Genomic DNA, 17270 nt, shown 5'->3' on the forward strand with positions numbered 1-17270 from the left:
CTGTCCTTCAATAGGTTTTTTTTTGTTGCTGCTGTAAGATAGTTGTGCAGAGTTATGCAAATGCTGGAGACGGATTTAGAAGTATTTTCTTCCTACTCAAACATTTGGGATAGGTTTGTTTATTTTAGGTAAAATAATGTCAAAATCTATGTTTATTTAAAGTAAAAACTGGGCTTAAGTACAATGAAAGTATATTTAAATGGTTGAGTATATGTGTACATATTAGTGTTAAGTATTACTTGAATGTGCACAGTAGAAAGGGTCTAGTAAAGCATAGAATGAGGAGGGGTGAATTCGAGGTGAAGTAATCTTTTTATTTGTATTGGAGTAAATGGTGTGGTGCTAATGATGCTCACAGAATTATCCTTGAGTAATTCCAGTTTCACTTATGGTCATGTTCTGTATTTTTTTCTGGAGTTGCTTGACTGCTTTACACTTCTCTTGTGTCTAATAGAGAGTGCCTGTTTAGACCTCTTAATGTGGTTAGAAGTAACAGATGTAACATAATTTAGTATTATTTTTTGATGAAGAAACATACACCAGAGTACACCAAAAAGTAAAAAAAGTTTGTCAAACTTGCTTTCCCAGTGGAAACCTCTGGGTTTTCCCTTCCATTTATATCTGTAAAAGGAGGAAATATATGAGAGGCAAGACCATTTCCACTAAGCATCTACCCATCAATGAAGGCAATAAAATTTGAATTTAGATATGCACACTTCAGGGCTTATCAATCAGCTAGCTATAGGCTATCCCTTACTGTGCCAACAGTTGAACTGTGATGCTCAGCACATGTCTGATGATTTGGGGAATCTCTTTGTGGTGCTGGAAACAGCAGACCCTAATTTCTGGATCTTGGCTGGACTTGGGGAAAAAGCAAGCATCTTGCTGCTCAAATGTGGGTTGTTCACCAAATGCACATGCCTACGATGCTCAGTGCTTTGGCAAGACATAAATTAAGGACGATGTCTGTGGGAAACAGCAGAGCAGCATCTTTCACCTTCTGTCAGATCTGGCCTGAAATTATGTCTGTCTTGGTAACCAAAAGAGCCTATTTTTGCCTTAGTACTGACTTCATGCTGCCAGAAGCACTTGAAGTGAGTGAAGTTACATCAGGCTCTGCCCTTGCAAAGCTAGGCATAATATTTATGTTACAGCATGATGAATATTTGGAAATCGGCAATGTGATAAACCTACTCTCTTGCAGACTAACATATCATGATTCCCTTTGTGCTGTGGGTGTTTCTGCTTTATAGATTTTTAAGTAGGGTTGCCGTTAGGTCACTGAATTTCTTTCTCCACGTGTCAATCTTTGTCTTGCTGTATTTTTTTACAGAAATCTGTGATGAGACAGAGCTAGATTCTGATGATCATCTTGACACTGTTGCTCTCATCTGGATATTGACAGGTAAGTGTGCCAAACTAATTTTGTAGAGAAATCATGTAAATTACTCATGTGAGGTGGGCAAACCTACAGTTACAGCCCAGGACTTCAACAGTATGTCTTGCTGGATTCTGCTGAGGTGTATTTCAGTAAACAGGTGGTCAAAAGTCTGCTTCATCCCCAACAAGGAGAATGTTCCTCATCTTGCTTTACAGTACTGGGTGGATTACAAGAATGATCTCAAAGCAGAGGAATTTGTAGCTTAACTGTAGCCTGTAGTGAAGACAGCTGGCAGATCTTGTTAACTTTTATCCTCACACATAACAGCTCTCTTCCTCCTCCTACTGAATATTCTTTAAATATGAGCAAGCAGGTAGACTAATGTTATAATACTTCTTGTATTAGATGTGTTAATAAGCGTATCATTTTTCTAGGAGCAATTTATTAATGAGTTCACTGTGAATTTGCAACTGATGTTAGATTTGGATAAAGAATTTCTGGGGTTTTAAACTATAATGCTTTTGTCCTAAAGTAAGGTGAGAACTGATGGACTAGTGCAGGGGTCCTCAAACTATGGCCTGCGGGCCGGATACGGCCCCCCAGGGTCCTCAGTCTGGCCCCCCGTATTTACAGACACCCACCCCCGCCGGGTGTTGGGGGGGAAACCAAGCAGCCACAGATGACTTTCTGCCACTTAATCCGCGTGCCGGCCCCCTGTTTAAAAAGTTTGAGGACCCCTGGACTAGTGAGTCAGTGTAGAGCCCCTTGTGATACAGCACAAACATGTACCTTGTATCTTTTTTTTTTACCTATCTTAATGCTGCATTTTCAGTGTTTTCTATTCAAAAAGTCTTCTAGTCTCTACAGATTTTTTTTTTTTTTTTTTTTTTTAATTTTTAATCTTATCTCTTCTACGATTCTTTTAAAAAATAATTTAAAAAGTTTTGGTAGTAATCTGGAGATGACTTATTTTTATGCAAAACAATTTCTTAAACTAGAATTATTTTATTGGCTTCTAGTTCAGTCATTACAAAATAAATAGAAACTTTAAACTCAGAATCAGGAAACTAGAACAAAAAGGACAATGATTTAAAATTAGGTTTCCTTTGGTAAAGCTTGGTACTTCTGTATGATCTGAAAACTAAAAAACTCATTTTCCCTGTGATAAGAGAAACTGAAGGTGCCTTTTCTTGCATTGGCTACTGCAGATCTCTGTGTTAATCCACATTATGAACATGGATCAAAGATAAATGAGAGAGAGTCCTAACAATATCTTTGAATGACCACTGTAAGGAAAGTGAAAATACACGAGTAATGTAAAATGGGTGAGTTGGATTGCCATAAAGTGTGTGGTGACACGAAGTAGTATAATTTGGAACAGTAGTCTGTAGAAATGGAAAAAGGAGAGAAAGATCTAAAAAAATACATGTACCTCAAAGACCAGTACAACAAAAATGTCTAGCTTATCATTGACTGTGCTTCTGTGGTAGTGCACTCTCAAAGATAGATACTTATGCCAATCAAAAGAGAAGGGGGATGGTACAGAAACAAGGTGTACAAATTTGGAATTGTATTTGACAGTGTGTTGAGTTGATGTGAACAATTACGTTTTATTGGCTGAAACATTTAAGTAAGTTTGCAGTTGTGCTTAGGAGCTTTTTAAGAGTCAAGCTGGTCTTTATTCTGTGGCATAACCAAAATAATCCATCAGAACCCAAGCTGATAAGGGGTGTATATATTTGAGTTGGATACAGAAATGAGAAAGTGTGGGTTTTGAAAGGATATATGTGAAATGATTCTAAGAACAGGAAAATAAACTTTAGTCCCTTGATTTTTTTTAAATTACTTGCTCAGTACTACTAAACTGTTTGTATGAAACAGAAAGGCGTCATCAGTGTGTGATTGAATTACTTTTCAAATAAGTCTGAAGCATGAGGAACAGTTACCCATAACTAGCTTTGATAATGTATAAACACTGAAATTTAGTTTAAAATATTGGTATGATTATGTATGGCCTTTGCTTACCTTTTCGTGGGTTTTTTTTTGTTTTTTTTGGGGTTTTTTGTCGGTCTTTCCCATTGACTTTCATGGCAGTCAGTCACTGCAGATGTGAAAAGCAGACATTCATGACTGAGCATGCCGTGATGTTTCATAGTGAGAGCCAGCAGTGACAGTGATGTTTGATATAAGCTGTAAACACTCCTCTGCACTTTATGCGCTTTGAGTAGTTAGTGAAATGGAACTTCCATCCCAGTTCTGTAGTTTTCTTAAAACTATTACTATAGGTCTTTGTTGCGTGTATTGTTCTCTGGTTTCGAGTCTTTAGATTAGGTTGGGGTTTTTTGTTTGGTTTTTTTTACATACCTACAGATACTTAACAGCCTTTATTACAGTATACAAAATATTGTAATTTTATATATATATATGTGGCTCTTTTTAATACAGCAAAACATTATTTTGTATGTAGTCTTTCTGATTGGCTATGATCTAATGAGTCTTTCTCAGGCTAGAAGATAGGGGATTCAGCCCTGCATCCTGGGTACCTGTGTGGAGCCAGGCAGCCAAGTCAGCAGTCTGGGCGCTGCTGCAAGAGGTGGTCTGAGGGCCATCCCGCCTTGCCTGGTCCTCCTGCCCAAGGCAGCAGTGCTGTAGCTTCGGTGCCTAGCATGCCTCATGCAGCTGTGGGGAGGCCCCTGCATGGCAAGAAAAATCAAACTATAATGGTAGCAAATGCAGCTGTCAGACATACTGGTAACTGCAGGTTTGTGGTGGGAGAGAGCAGCTCCTGGTGATGTTTCTGTTGGATGGAAAGTTAGGAGACAACCTGCAATGTCAGACAAAAACTTGGGGAGGAGCTAGTGGCTCCCTGTGACCTAAGGGAGAGACAGAAGTGTCAAAATTATGAAGTGAAAGCATCTGAGAAAATTAAACTCTGATATACTTCTAGTACTACAGAGGGGGCAGAAATGGTCACTTTCCATGTGTGGCTGAAAAACCGTGTGGAGAAGAGGAGTTAGATTCATTAAGGCCTGGGGAAAACTTTTGAGGTAAGGTAAGTAGTGTAGAAAAAAAACCCCCACCAAACAACCACTAGCCAACAAAACCAGCTGTGAGGCAGACTAAATAAAATCGTGGGAGAACGTTAAGACATAAAACAGAAAATCTTTTTTTAATGCTTCTTTCCTTTAAAAGTGTGAATTGAGCAAAATATATTTCTAGTTTTATATTAATGCTGAAAAAGAGGGCTTTGCTTGCTCTGTCTCTGCCTCCTTCATTCCTGCTAGCAGCGAAGCAGAATGGATTCAGTAAATCTCATTAATGGGTATGTCCTAAAGGATTTGGTTCACATGATGAGCTTAATTATTTCCTTCCCTGCACAGCTGCATTACATGGTAAGCAGAGCTGCCTAGACGTTGTTCTTTTCTTATAATGAGGTACAGGGATAGGTTGCTCTGACAGCATCAACCGCAGTGTTGCCTAGAAATTGTTCAGATTAGCAATATGCTTGGAAGTATTTGGGCAGCAAAACAGAAAGAAGTTAAGCTAAGTGAAAGGTGTGTCTCACAGGGTCACCCCAGCCCCCAGTTTTATGGAAAACTAGGGAGTCTTTTCAGGCATGGTATTCCTGGGCATCACTACTCTTCATTCCTGGGGAAACGCAATCCCATGTGGGTGGCTGTCACAAAGGTTTCTGACTCTGAAATCTTTATCAGCAGCTGCTTGATACCTATGGAGCATTTAGTAAGAACTTTTTACTAAATACTTTTGTAATGGCAGAAATTGGTAGTACTATGTCTGGAGTTGAAGAGATGCTATTTTTTATTAGGAATATTTTCTATCATGATTCAATCAAGATTTTTTTTTTTTAAAAAGTACTTCTATATTCAGTTTGCATATCTTGATTAGACTGTGATAATTTCCATGGCTGGAATCTCCGAAGTATGCTGTCATAAAATTATAAATGGTAATGAATTCACTTAATCAGGTCTTACAGGAGTACAATCAACATGAAATCTAGTCAATTAGAAATAAATCCGTTTAGAGTATTTCTGGTTCTCCAATAGTCTTATGTTAGGACTTATATTACCTGTGACTGAATTAGAGACCTACATGAACAGCTAGAAATCACGCTTTGTAAAGAAATCACTGTAAGTGATAGAAACAAATCTAGAACTTCTGGTGATATGGAAATTTACTTGAATCTCTGTTGTAAACTGTAGGTTGGACTGCTGAGTCAGTGACACTTTTAAATGTAATGTCCCCTTGAAAAGCACAAGAAAGGAAGGAATGTATTATCGATGGTAGGTTTAACAGCCAGCATGCATTTGTATGGTCGAAAACACTTTATGCATATATTTTGCAGCATGTAAATATGTGAGACCATATTGACTGCAAAATGTATGTTTGCTTATACTCTGACTTTGAAGCTTTGGGGTTATAGAACTAAGTTGTAGTTGTAGGTTAATCTTTTGGCTTTATCTTAACCCTTACAGCTCTACTTAAAGACAAAATATAGATGCAAGTGCTGCATTTTGCTGTTGGCCTCAGTAAGACCAAGGTGTCCATACATTCAGCGTAGTTACCCATGTTGTTTCTAAACTTAGTCTCTGCCTTGCCCTTCTTCATAGGGTCAAGTTTTTGTAACTAGTTTGGCCATGGCTTTGTTGCATGCATCACTATGGGGGCAAAATGATCTCTCTGTGTTTCTGATCTGGAGGAGGTGATGGAGCGTGCTTTCATCAAGTTTGCAGGTGGCATCAAACTGGGGGAACAGGGCTGCCATCTCCAGGGACCAAGGCAGGCTGGAGGAGGGGGCTGGCAGGGGCTGTGAAATTCAATGAGGACAAATACTAAGTCCTGCACCGGTGAAGGCATAGCCCATGCAGCAGTGCAGGTGGGCACTGGCTGGGAGGCGAGCAGCTCTGAGGAAAGGGACAGCAGTGGTCCAGGTGGGTAGTGAGCTGGGCATGGGCTAGCAGTGTGCCTGGCAGCAGCAGCAGCTAACAGCAACCTGGGCTGACCTGGCAAGCTGCACAGCTACCAGATTGAGGAAAAGGGATTGTACCACTTGACTTGGCACTTGGTAGACCACATCTTGAGTCCTGTGTCCAGGAAATATGTTGACATAGTGGAGCAGGTTCTGTGGAGGGCCATTGAGGGGGTGGAGGCTGGAATACTTGTGCAAGGAGAAGCTGAGGGACAGGTGCTTGCTCAGCCTGATGAAGAGATAGCTTCAGGGAGCATCAGCCAGCCCAGACCTGCAGAAGGATACTGGGATGACAGAGCCAGCCTCTGTGCAGTAGTACATGGCAGAAGGATGAGAGACAAGAGTCATAAGCTGAAACAAGAGAAGTTCAGACTGGGTATGATGAAATCTTTTTTTCCCCATGAGGACGGCTGGGCAGAGAGGTTGCTCAGAGAGCTTATATAGTCTCTGCTCTTGGAGGTTTTCAAGACAGATCTGTATAAAGGCATGAGCAGCCCAAGCAGATTTCATAGCTGGACCTGCTTTGAGCAGGAGTTTAAACTAAAGACCTCCAGAGGCCCTTCTGACCCAAATGACTTGATGATTCTCTGACTCTAAGGCACAAGAAAGTCATGTCATTATGTTCATGGAAGCTGATTTTTGTCTTGATTCTGCATTGAGGGAGGGAGACTTCAGTAAAAGAGTACTGTTGGTACTCTAAGCTCTGTCTCTAAATTGAAGGTACTGTAAGCAGGTATTCCAGGGTGATTTAGCATGCTATCTATTTTTAATACTAAATTCCAAACTACACCTGGCATTTAAGTAATGAAAACTCGAAGAGTTTTGTTATGACTCTTTCTGTATTTTCAAACATTAGTGTTCTTTATATTTTTTGTTTCCCTGCTGCTACATAATAGTTATAAACATATATCTCATTCTGTTTTCGTCTTACATAAGAAGTGATCTTTTATTTCTCAAGCAGTGTACTAAAAGTAATAATTAAGTGTTGGTAGTCAGTGAAGAAAACTGGTTCTTTTAATCAGTTTGTTGTGGCTTGATTGCCTAAACTTTGGCTACATATAATTTGGTAAAAATGAATTTCTTATACTTACAGTGAGTTGAATCAAAATCTTAAAGGTCAAGAGAATTATTTGTTTCTCAGTTCTTCTACAGAATCACTGTGCTAACTGGGTGATCTTGGCAGATTGCTTAACCTTTCTGAGCCTACAGATATTTTTCCCCAGTCTGCTGTCACTATCGTCGTTCATATACACAATCCTAAAGAGTGTCCTTAATTGTGCCATGAGAACAGGCTTGTTTGCACAGGCTGGAGTGTACGTTAAAGCCCAAGATATGCTTAACTTGGGCTGGAAAATAAGCAGGCAGGATGCAGGCTCCTTTTTCAAAATTTCCCCTGAAAAAAATCATTAAGTTTTTCTCTAACTAGGATAAGAGAAGCCCAGAGACCATCTGTCACTGGGAAGCATAGATATTTACTGCAGACATACACAGATGGGCACAGAGATAGTGAGGACACTGCACGTGGCATTGCTTACACTGGAATTTGACTGAACCAAGGGCTGGTCACCTGCCCTAGTTCTTCTACAGTGTGCACATTCTTTCTGGGTCACCATTTTTTTGTTGCTTCTCTCTTGAATAAGAAAAGGAATTAAATATATGAAGGCCAGGTAGTTCGTTCTGCCTTTCTTCCCTCCTCTCTATGTAAGTTGGTTTAATGGTCCTAACTGAGGCCAGGGCTTGTTCCTGCTCAGCTGCTCAGAAATTAAGGCAGCAACTGAACTGGACATTTATTCACCTACTATATTGCCTTGTGTATTGCCAATATACTCACCGATGTGAAAAAAAATGATCACGACTTATGTTTGTGCAACTGCTTCTGACCTGAGATTTCTCAACCCTTGTATTAGTAATTCAAATGAAGCCTAACTACAAACAGAAGCTGATCAGTGAAACCGGTCTCTGTGTGTGACATCTTGCAAACTGTTGTAGTTAGGCAGATCTATATAAAGAAAAAAACCCTCTGTTTTGTGGAGGATTGCTATATTTCAAAACTTGATTTCTTTGGACTTTTGAACAGAACTCCTGTATTTCAGTGTCCCCTAGAGCATTGCACTGCAGTGGCATAACTTGGAAATCTCCAACTGCAGGGCACTTTGAGGGGGGGACTGCCCCAGATTTGCAGAGCTAGAGAGTCTGAGATCTATGCCCCCAAATCCCACCTAGCAGGCTGCTGAAAATGTTGGGTACTTGGTGTCCTCTACAAAGGGGTGTTTCCCACTGAGTTGAAATAAAAATGAATTTGTTGAAACTGAACAAGAAAAAATCCCAACACACACATCAAGAAAGGGTAATAGCATTTTTTTCAACCAGCTCTCAGACAAAGATAACTCGCCATTTTATAAGAAAAATAAAACATCTATTTGAAGCTTTGCTTTTTTAACTAGCATAGTATTTCTTTGATTAAAATAATACAAGCAATAAGACTATTTTTGGCAACACAGCAAATAACAAGATCGCATGTGAAGAAAATTCAGGTTAGATTTTTATAGCAAACTCTAAATGCTAACCCATATGTAAGAAGAGAGAATCTGCTTTATCTAGTCTCAGGGCCTGGTCTAATTTATGTAACAAGACAGCAACAGTGCTTTTGTGTTAATGTTTAATTATGTTTGTATTTGAATTATCACAAAAATGTTTTCTTTATGGATAAAGAGGAAAAAGGTTGATAAACATAAAATGCAAATTAGTGAGCAACTAAGCTGCTTTGCCCACCAGGCAGATGAACCTGAGGTATGTTCAACAAGCTTTTCATTTTTTCAAATTCCTGATGTAAATATTTTTAAATTCTCTTATGTGCTTTTCCTTCCAACATATTCTAATGATTTTGATATTTATGTAGTAAAGTGCAATCGGAGGTTGGAAACAGAAAAGTTAGAAAATAAAATTGCTTGCCCTGCGTGCTTCTGTTTTGTAAAGAAAATTTCTGGGGAAACCAAAATGATCATTATATCCATCTTTTATAAATAGATAACTTTTAAAAATTGATGTGGTGTAATACTCTCACGTTAGAGAAGAATTCATAGCTAGTTACTCACATTGCATCACTCTCCATTTAGTTAACTGAAGGGGAGTTTGGGTGTTGTTTTTTTTTTTTTTTCTTTCATTGCTGAAGTTTGCAGCTTTGAAATCTCCAGTTACTATATGCAGATATGCTTCATGAGAGTAAATATTTATAATTTATACTTTAGACTGGGGACAGAGTCAGTGTAACAGCTGAATCTGTGGCATATTTTCCTGGTTTGATAACTGAAAATCTGTCATATTATGAAGAAATGCCTTACTGGATCCAGAACCGGATAAAATTTTCAGTGTTTCTTGTTTTTTCATAGCTTACTCTGGCTGTTGTTTTGCTCATTAATACAACGTGCAGGTCTTGAGTCTTGTTGGAGCTATTCCTAAAGTAATTCTGTTGACTGCAGTGGGTTCACATACATGATTCATTCTCCATGCAAGGTAGGAAATTGCTTATAAAGGATCTCAGAAGGTTACTCCATATATTTTGCTCCTAGCAAGGTCAACAATATAAAGATTATATGACAGATCCAACTCTACTTGCTTAGAAAGGGGTATTTACTTGAATTTATGAGTTCAAGATGACACATCTCAGACCTGGGATGCTGGTGAACTTTGCTGTCTGGGATAATAAGCTTGGTACCTTTTCTTAAAAAGTTGTGTTGGTTTTCATTGTATTTGAATTAGTTATTTAGTTGCTACTTATTTAGCTTCTTTTGCATAACATCTGTTTAAAGTGTTTTAGAATTCTGGATTAATACATCCTGAACAGAGGAATTTTCAAATTGAAAATTGTTCTTACAAGTAACTATGCAATCACTGTGGGAACCAGTTTGTTATGTCACACTTCAGAGTGCATTATGATTTTGTCCTAGGTAAATTGTAGTATCCATTGCAACAGTATTTAAAGAATGTCTTTTGAGTACTGTTGTTTGTCTATTGGAAAATGGTAATTCTAATAAATGTACAAAACTAGAGGCCATATTAAAAACAAATATAGCAATGAACAAAGCCTTGAAGCTACCTGCCTCAGGACTTGGGGGGGGGGGGGGGGGGGGGCTGGTAGTAATTCCTTGTCTGAAAGAATGACCTTTAAATAAAGGTCAGACAGAATTGCACTGGAAACCTTGCAGGTGCTTATAAGAAGGCATTTAAGATACTATATTGCCAGTGGGAGTTGGCCTTAACTGTAAACTTTACTGTGGTTAACAATTACAAATACTTGCTATGTTTCCCCTAGTAATATATTTGTATGTTTTGTGTTTTGTAAAGATTTTTAACCATTTTAACCAGACTGTACATGTAGTTCCTCTTTCTTCTAGCAGGTTCTATTTTCTCATGTCGAACTCCTACGTCAAATGTTTTCTCGTTTCCTCATGCTGAACTTCTATTTCAAGTGTTTTTAAGCTTTTTCTAAATCTGCTTCTTTGCCTGTCTTCCAGCCTTGCTCATTCAGTACAGTAAGTTTCTTGTCTCCTGTATTGTTTCTATCTATTCTTCCCCAAAATCTCTCTTTGCATCTGCAGGATTGAACTTAAGCCTTTCTGTGAAGATACCATGATTGGCTGAATAGTTTACAAGGAAAATAAATACTAAGTAGACAAAGGACAATGGAGAATTTTAGTATCCTAAGCTACTTGGAAACTCTTAGAAAACTACCCTGTATTTGCAGCAGTAGGTTGAATGTGTAGATTTGGTATATGCACAGGAGTACTAATGGTGAAGTACGTCTGTTTTAAAAAAAGAAAATAAAAAAAATTACTTTCTTACTGTCTTATCTTAAGACCCATTTTAATCATATGATGTTGGCATTTAAAACACTGAATACCAGCTGTTAATGGGGCTTAGCCTCTTGGCAAGTCTGTGCTGTGCAAATACACATGAACAAGGGATAACAAGCTGCCTCAGAAATAAGGAGCAGGTTCACTCAAATTTCTTCTTTTTTTTCCTAAAAAAAGGGGGAAAAAGTGTCACTACTGAGACCTTTTGCAAAACAGTTTGTTATCTGTGCAGATCACCTAGCAAAGAAATCAAGGATTTCATAAATCTGCCCTTAAATAAGGCTGTAAGAAGAATCTTCTGGTGGTGCCGGTGCGAACAAATGAATATGATCATTGATTTTTCAATACAAAATTCAAATGGATGTAATTAAGTTTTGAAGTAAGAGGTGCCATGCTGAGAATCAACAGCTTCAGAAAAAAGTAAAGAAAGAATTTTACTTGGTGTTCTGGTATGTCAGTACTTGTGCTTCAGCACACATCTTCTAAAATATTTATTTGGGTGTTTCAGTTATTTAACAGAGAGATCAAAAATGCATTAGCAGACAGTGTAACCAAAGTAAATTTAAGTGAAGGACCAGTGTATAGGGAATAAAACCATAATTATGGGGGTTGTGAACAGCAAAATAGTGTATGATTAAATTTGTTTAGGTAATTACTGTGGAGGGGGATTTTTTCGAATAACATGGAGTGATTTGGTTTTATACCACTGTCTTCTGCAGAGTGGACGTGCTTTAAAGAAGACTCAAGAATAAGTTGCCCCATTTTACAGAGGCAGATGAAGGGTACTACAGGATAGTGGATTAACTTTCTTAGAGCCTTCATACATGTCATTGTTCTTTATTTTTCAATCTCTGAAACTACATCTATACTTCTAAATAAAATCAGATCAGGAGCTGCTCTCTGGCCCTAAGGCCACGTGGCATGAAGTAGACCTTGCTGATTCTTGGATGTCTTCTGAGTCCCAAGAACGTGTTTGTTGTGATTTAGCCCAAGTCAGTGTCTGCAATAGCATGTGGGCTGTGTTGCAGTGCAGCAGGGAGATGTGTCAGCAGCATGAAAGCCCGCAGAGATCGGAAAGTGCTGAGCCTGGTAGCACCTCATCTGTGTGTCCTCTATGTGAGGGGCATTGCCAAGGAAGCATACTTAGAGGCGTGCCTAGGGAGCGGTGCTTAGTTTTGCTGCCTGGCCTTTATTTTCCCTAGCAGGAGAAAAATAGCTTTGGAGACTGTGCTGGCCCTTTTGCAGAAGGCCCCCAGTTCTGGAGCCTGACCAGCACAACTTCATATGGTGTCACATCAACACCAAAGCTACCTACTTGTCTGGTGGGCCTGGAAGAACAGGGGGAGCTCCAATGCCTTGTTTCCCTGAGATTTTGCTATGGGCTGGTTAGCATTCCTTGTACATGTTCTGTTTTTCTGCTTGTAGATTTTGTAGTATTGTTCTAAGTTTTGCATTTGCATGGATAAATTGTGCATCAGTGGCCTTCAGTAAGCTGTCCTGTTTGGTCTTACAGTATTTCGGTCCTAATAATCAAAATATTTTCATCGTAGTTAATCAGATGGCTGTATTTATGTAGATTTCTTTCCTGTCGCTTAGGTAGTGGTTTCTCAGAATCACTTTATGCTGGTAAGCATTAATAGTGCCTTTGGAAAAGGTGGTTCTTCCCTTTCATGCCCCAGTTGTTTGCTTCTGGCCCTCTGCCATCTTCCTCCTGCTGCTTATGCAAACATCTGCATGGTGATCCAGTTCAGAGACATGGCGGATACAGAAACTAACCTCCCAAAACAAAAAAGCTGGAGTTTAACCTGGATCCTGGAACCTTTGTTCTGCTTCACTGTTTGTGTTAGTGCAGAGATCAAAGCACTCTGTGGGCAAGAGTGGAGTGGTCTGGGGTGTGAGGGAGGGTGGGATTGCTCTTTGGGAGGTAATGCCAGTCATTAAACCTTTAAAGTAAGAGTGTAAATTGGAGATTGGACCCTTCAAATTTCAAATTGCCTGTTGGCATTGGTCTTCAACTCAGATTTTCTTCTATGCAACCTTTTCTGCAGAATGTGGAGAGGTGTGAAATGCGTGGTGTGTTGGGATTGGTACCTCTCATCTTCAGTTCTGTCTGAAATGCATTTTGGTTTTAATATTAATATAATTAGAAAAGGCTGTGCTTGATATTCTCCAGCATTTTAATTTAGTAGCTTGGTGAGCTGGTTCTTGAGCTGATATCTGTAATCCCAAATAAAGCTGCAGAATTCAAGTGTTAGGAGCTGTGGCAGGTTTTAAAGAGATTGAAATCCCTTTCCTCAATAGTTTTTCTTCAGAGTTAATTATTAAATACCTCTTCCTAGCAGTTGCAGTTATTCGAACAGCAAACTTTTCTCACAGTATGGTTAAATGGCATTATTCAACCCGTAACAATGCTGACTCTGTATCTGAGATATTCCCACAGGTACACCTTTAACTCATCTGACAATAGCAGTCTAGAGGACTTCTCCCTGCAGGCAACAGGACTGTTATTGTGCAAATGAATGTTTATGTAAAAATAGATTGTTCTTATCATGACTAGGAGCCAATGACCCTTGAATTTGAAACCTTGCTTTGAGATCTAGCCTCGTTGGCCTTGGACAAGACATTTGATGTGTGTGCCTCAGCTGTATTTTAGAGAGAGGAGAACTAATAACTGTTGTGATTAGTCAGAAATGACCACTGCTGTGAAACCCTAGCCTACAGCCACACAGTACAAAACAAAAATCTTACAGATTGGGGAAGGAACGACCGCATCCTTTAATGTTCTTTGTTGTGATTTTACTACCAAACATTAGTCTCTGTGTTAAGGGTGCATTTCCTTCTCTCTTGCCTTACAGTAGTCTTGTCCATTGCAGAAACCCAGGGGAAGCCTTTGCTGCAGCTGCAGCATTGTTCTGCTCCCGCTGGAGAAGTGCCACAGAGGATTGGGATCTCTGTGCATGTAGCTGTTTGCTTTTGTTGGTTGTCAGGTATATATTAACTGTTGAATCTGCTCCAAGCAGACAGGACAAACACACCTGCACTTGCCATATTTGTGGTGTAGGATACACTAAGGAGGGGACTTTATATGGGACAGATCTTTTAAAATGGGTTTTTGTGTGTGTATATATATCTTTGTTTTCCATATTTACCAATATGAAACTAGATAGGAGGGTTTGTTACTTTGCAGGATCCACAAAATTGTATAGATGTAATTAAGTTGGAGATTAAAAAAAATTATTTTTGGATAGGGCAGATGTGGTGTTTATCTTACAATAAATCTATGTTTAATGAAGATACCCTGTCCAATGTGTGTCTGTATCAATGATATCTTAAGCCCTTTAGTAAATACCAAGTTTATAATATTTAAGATATTAAGATAAAACCAAATTTAAACATATATATTTAATAAATTCTTTTCATATGATGTTTAACAACTGTAAGGCTCCAAAATACAGATCATACTGTCACTGCTCTTGCTTTTTTCCCCCTGCTGTGTCAGTTTGCACTCAGTGGAGCACAGCATTCTGACAGAGAGTGAGCAAACTGTGGGAGTTGAATTTCTTGCCTTTTGATACCTGCACAGTTTTAATTCCAGTCTTCTATAATGTGCTCTTAATTTTTTTTTTTCTGATAGAAAAAGGAAGTTAGATGCTACTTGCCCCTGGGTTTCTTTAGTTTATTCATAGACTGTTTTGAACTCTCCTTAGTGGTAGGGTGGTGACAAATAGCAGGATAAGAAATTCCTGTAGATTTTGTGAAAGTTGCGGGTGGAGAGAGAAAAAAAATAATCTAAAAATAGCATCTGTAAGGGGAAGGCAGCAATGTGAGCTTAACTTACTTCATTTGGCCTGTTGGCCTGGGAAACATAACCTGGCACTAGTCATAGAGGCAGACTAAACATCTCAGTGCTCCCACAGAGCTGAAGGGCAAGGTGCTGAGGGAAAAGTACAATAATAAGAGTAAGCATATAGCTATTCTTTTATTCTTTCATCGTCCAGCTGTTTTACAACCTTCTTATGTCAGAAGTGGTGTTTAACCAGCTGGAGCTTGTGCTTCCTTTGTTCAGCCAGTGGTTAGGGCGTGTGCAGGGGCCAGGGAAGGAGAGCACCTGTGGCTGGGACTTGCCGGGGGCTCAAGGTACAGGAGTTGGAATCACAGACAGAGGAGCAGCAAAGACTGTTGTGGTGATAGTTTCCAGTGTGAGTTTTCTTCCACAATCATTGGAAATCTGTTTTTATTCGTTTACAGAGAAATTTTTTCTTCACTCGGCACTTCTCTGTGTCAAAAGCAGCCTCTGATGTATCACATTGCCACATACACAATCAGCTTATAGGAAGCATACTATCTGTTGTGTTTTTAAGAAAATGAAAGAAGGTCTCCCAGACAATCGTGTCAGCAAAACCCAATCTGTATTTTATCTATATAATATCCTTTCGAACCAATGAATTGCCAGCTGGGAATTAGGAACTTGGGATGCTGTATTTTCTTCTGCTGTACAAGCCCAGGTAAGCCAGGCAGCCTGCCTTACTTTTCCTGAGTTAATAGTTTTCGTTGTGGAAAAGTCTTTGGACTAGCACAGGGACAAAACTGAAATGCTTCCTAAAAGATAACAACATTCCTGTGGGAGCTATAGTAGTGAGCATCTCCAATTAACAAATGGTGGTATCTTCATTTCAATGCCATTTAAGAGACAAACAATGAAATTGCCCTAAGGTGTCTATAGATTTAGGTAGATGTGCTTGACCTGTGCTCCCTGTCAGGATCTACTCTACACTGGGACCTCTGCTGGTTTAGTTTCTCCAGTGGTTAGATAGTATTGTTTAAAAAAAGGTGTTTAAATGATCTGCTTCTCCATAGCGCTGGTGAGGCATAGGTTCTGTTTATGTTGCCACTGTAGATATGTTTATACATTTAATCTTTTAATCTGCATTGCAGAAGATCAGGTGACTTGTGCCTTATTGATGAGTCTCCAAGGAGATCTTTGTCCCGCTATTTATTAAACTTAAGTGCTTGATACGTGGAACCTGATTCTTCAGCTAGTGATTTCGCCTTGATATTCCATAATGAGATATTTCTGGGTAGTTTTTGCATGAAAATCCACTTGCCAAAACCTTGGGAAGTTTTTTTTCTAATTTAACTCTTTTATTTTTATGCTGCATAATTGCAGTTTACTGCTCTGTTGAATCCATTGCCCTGGTATATATTGTTCTCTCAAATGGCTTTAGGGAGAGACAAACCATGTGCTGGTCTTACTACCTTTTTTTCTCACACTCACTGGCCTATACCTCTTATTCTCCTTAATACTGTATATTGACCTACTATATTTTGACTTCATGTGATTTAGCATTGGTAGATGAATAAAGAAGTCATTGAAATGTTTATGCTTTTTATTGACTTAAGGTGCTTTGGAGAGCAGCATTAATCTGCAGTTCAGTGAAGCAGTTAAGAAAATGAAATACTCCCTCAAGAGTTTTCTTTTGTAAACAGATTGCATTAAGCTGCTGTGAACTGGCATGCCTTTGGATTTTTGAATGCACAGTTTTTGTCTTCATTAGTAATTATAGCTGAGGGTAATAACACTGGAATTGTCCTTCATCAGATATAACAATAAGACTTGATGATGTGCTTATGTGATGTGCTTTGGAAATGCTTGCCCTTGACCTCAAGCTTTAGGCCTTCCTTGCTGCTGCCTGTCCTCTGGTCTAAACGCTGGCTCCAACATACGGTCATCTCAAAATGCTAAATGACAGTGGTAGCCTTTTGTGCCTGCTTTGTAACTGTTGTGATATAAATGACTGGATGGTGAAGAGGAATGCATAATCTGGTTGTGCTATTTAGTTGCCTTGAACTAAATCATGAAACACAGTGGTAAAGATGTTCTCCTAGTCCCTGCTGTTGTTTGACTGTATTTACTCTGGAGGATCTTACTGTGAGACCATTATAGAAAACATATATTTGAATATCTCAGTACTGTCACCGGGTATGAGTAACATCGTAAAGTCAGTTCACCCTCCTGTGCTTTACTTTTAGTTTGATGTATCTTTTTAAT

General features: G+C 39.0%; 1 protein-coding gene across 7 annotated transcripts in view; it reads left to right on the plus strand.

The window, feature by feature from the left end:
* SHANK2 (SH3 and multiple ankyrin repeat domains 2) overlaps positions 1–17270 on the plus strand; it is a 353665-nt gene that overhangs the window by 26134 nt on the left and 310261 nt on the right. For all 7 annotated transcript variants that reach the window (XM_055722497.1, XM_055722500.1, XM_055722502.1 and 4 more), the window contains exon 3: positions 1334–1405. The gene's annotated coding sequence lies outside the window, so the exon portion shown is untranslated. The remainder of the gene's footprint in view (positions 1–1333; positions 1406–17270) is intronic.

The sequence above is a fragment of the Falco cherrug genome, chromosome 10 (assembly GCF_023634085.1).
Source record: "Falco cherrug isolate bFalChe1 chromosome 10, bFalChe1.pri, whole genome shotgun sequence".
Lineage (NCBI taxonomy): Eukaryota > Metazoa > Chordata > Aves > Falconiformes > Falconidae > Falco > Falco cherrug.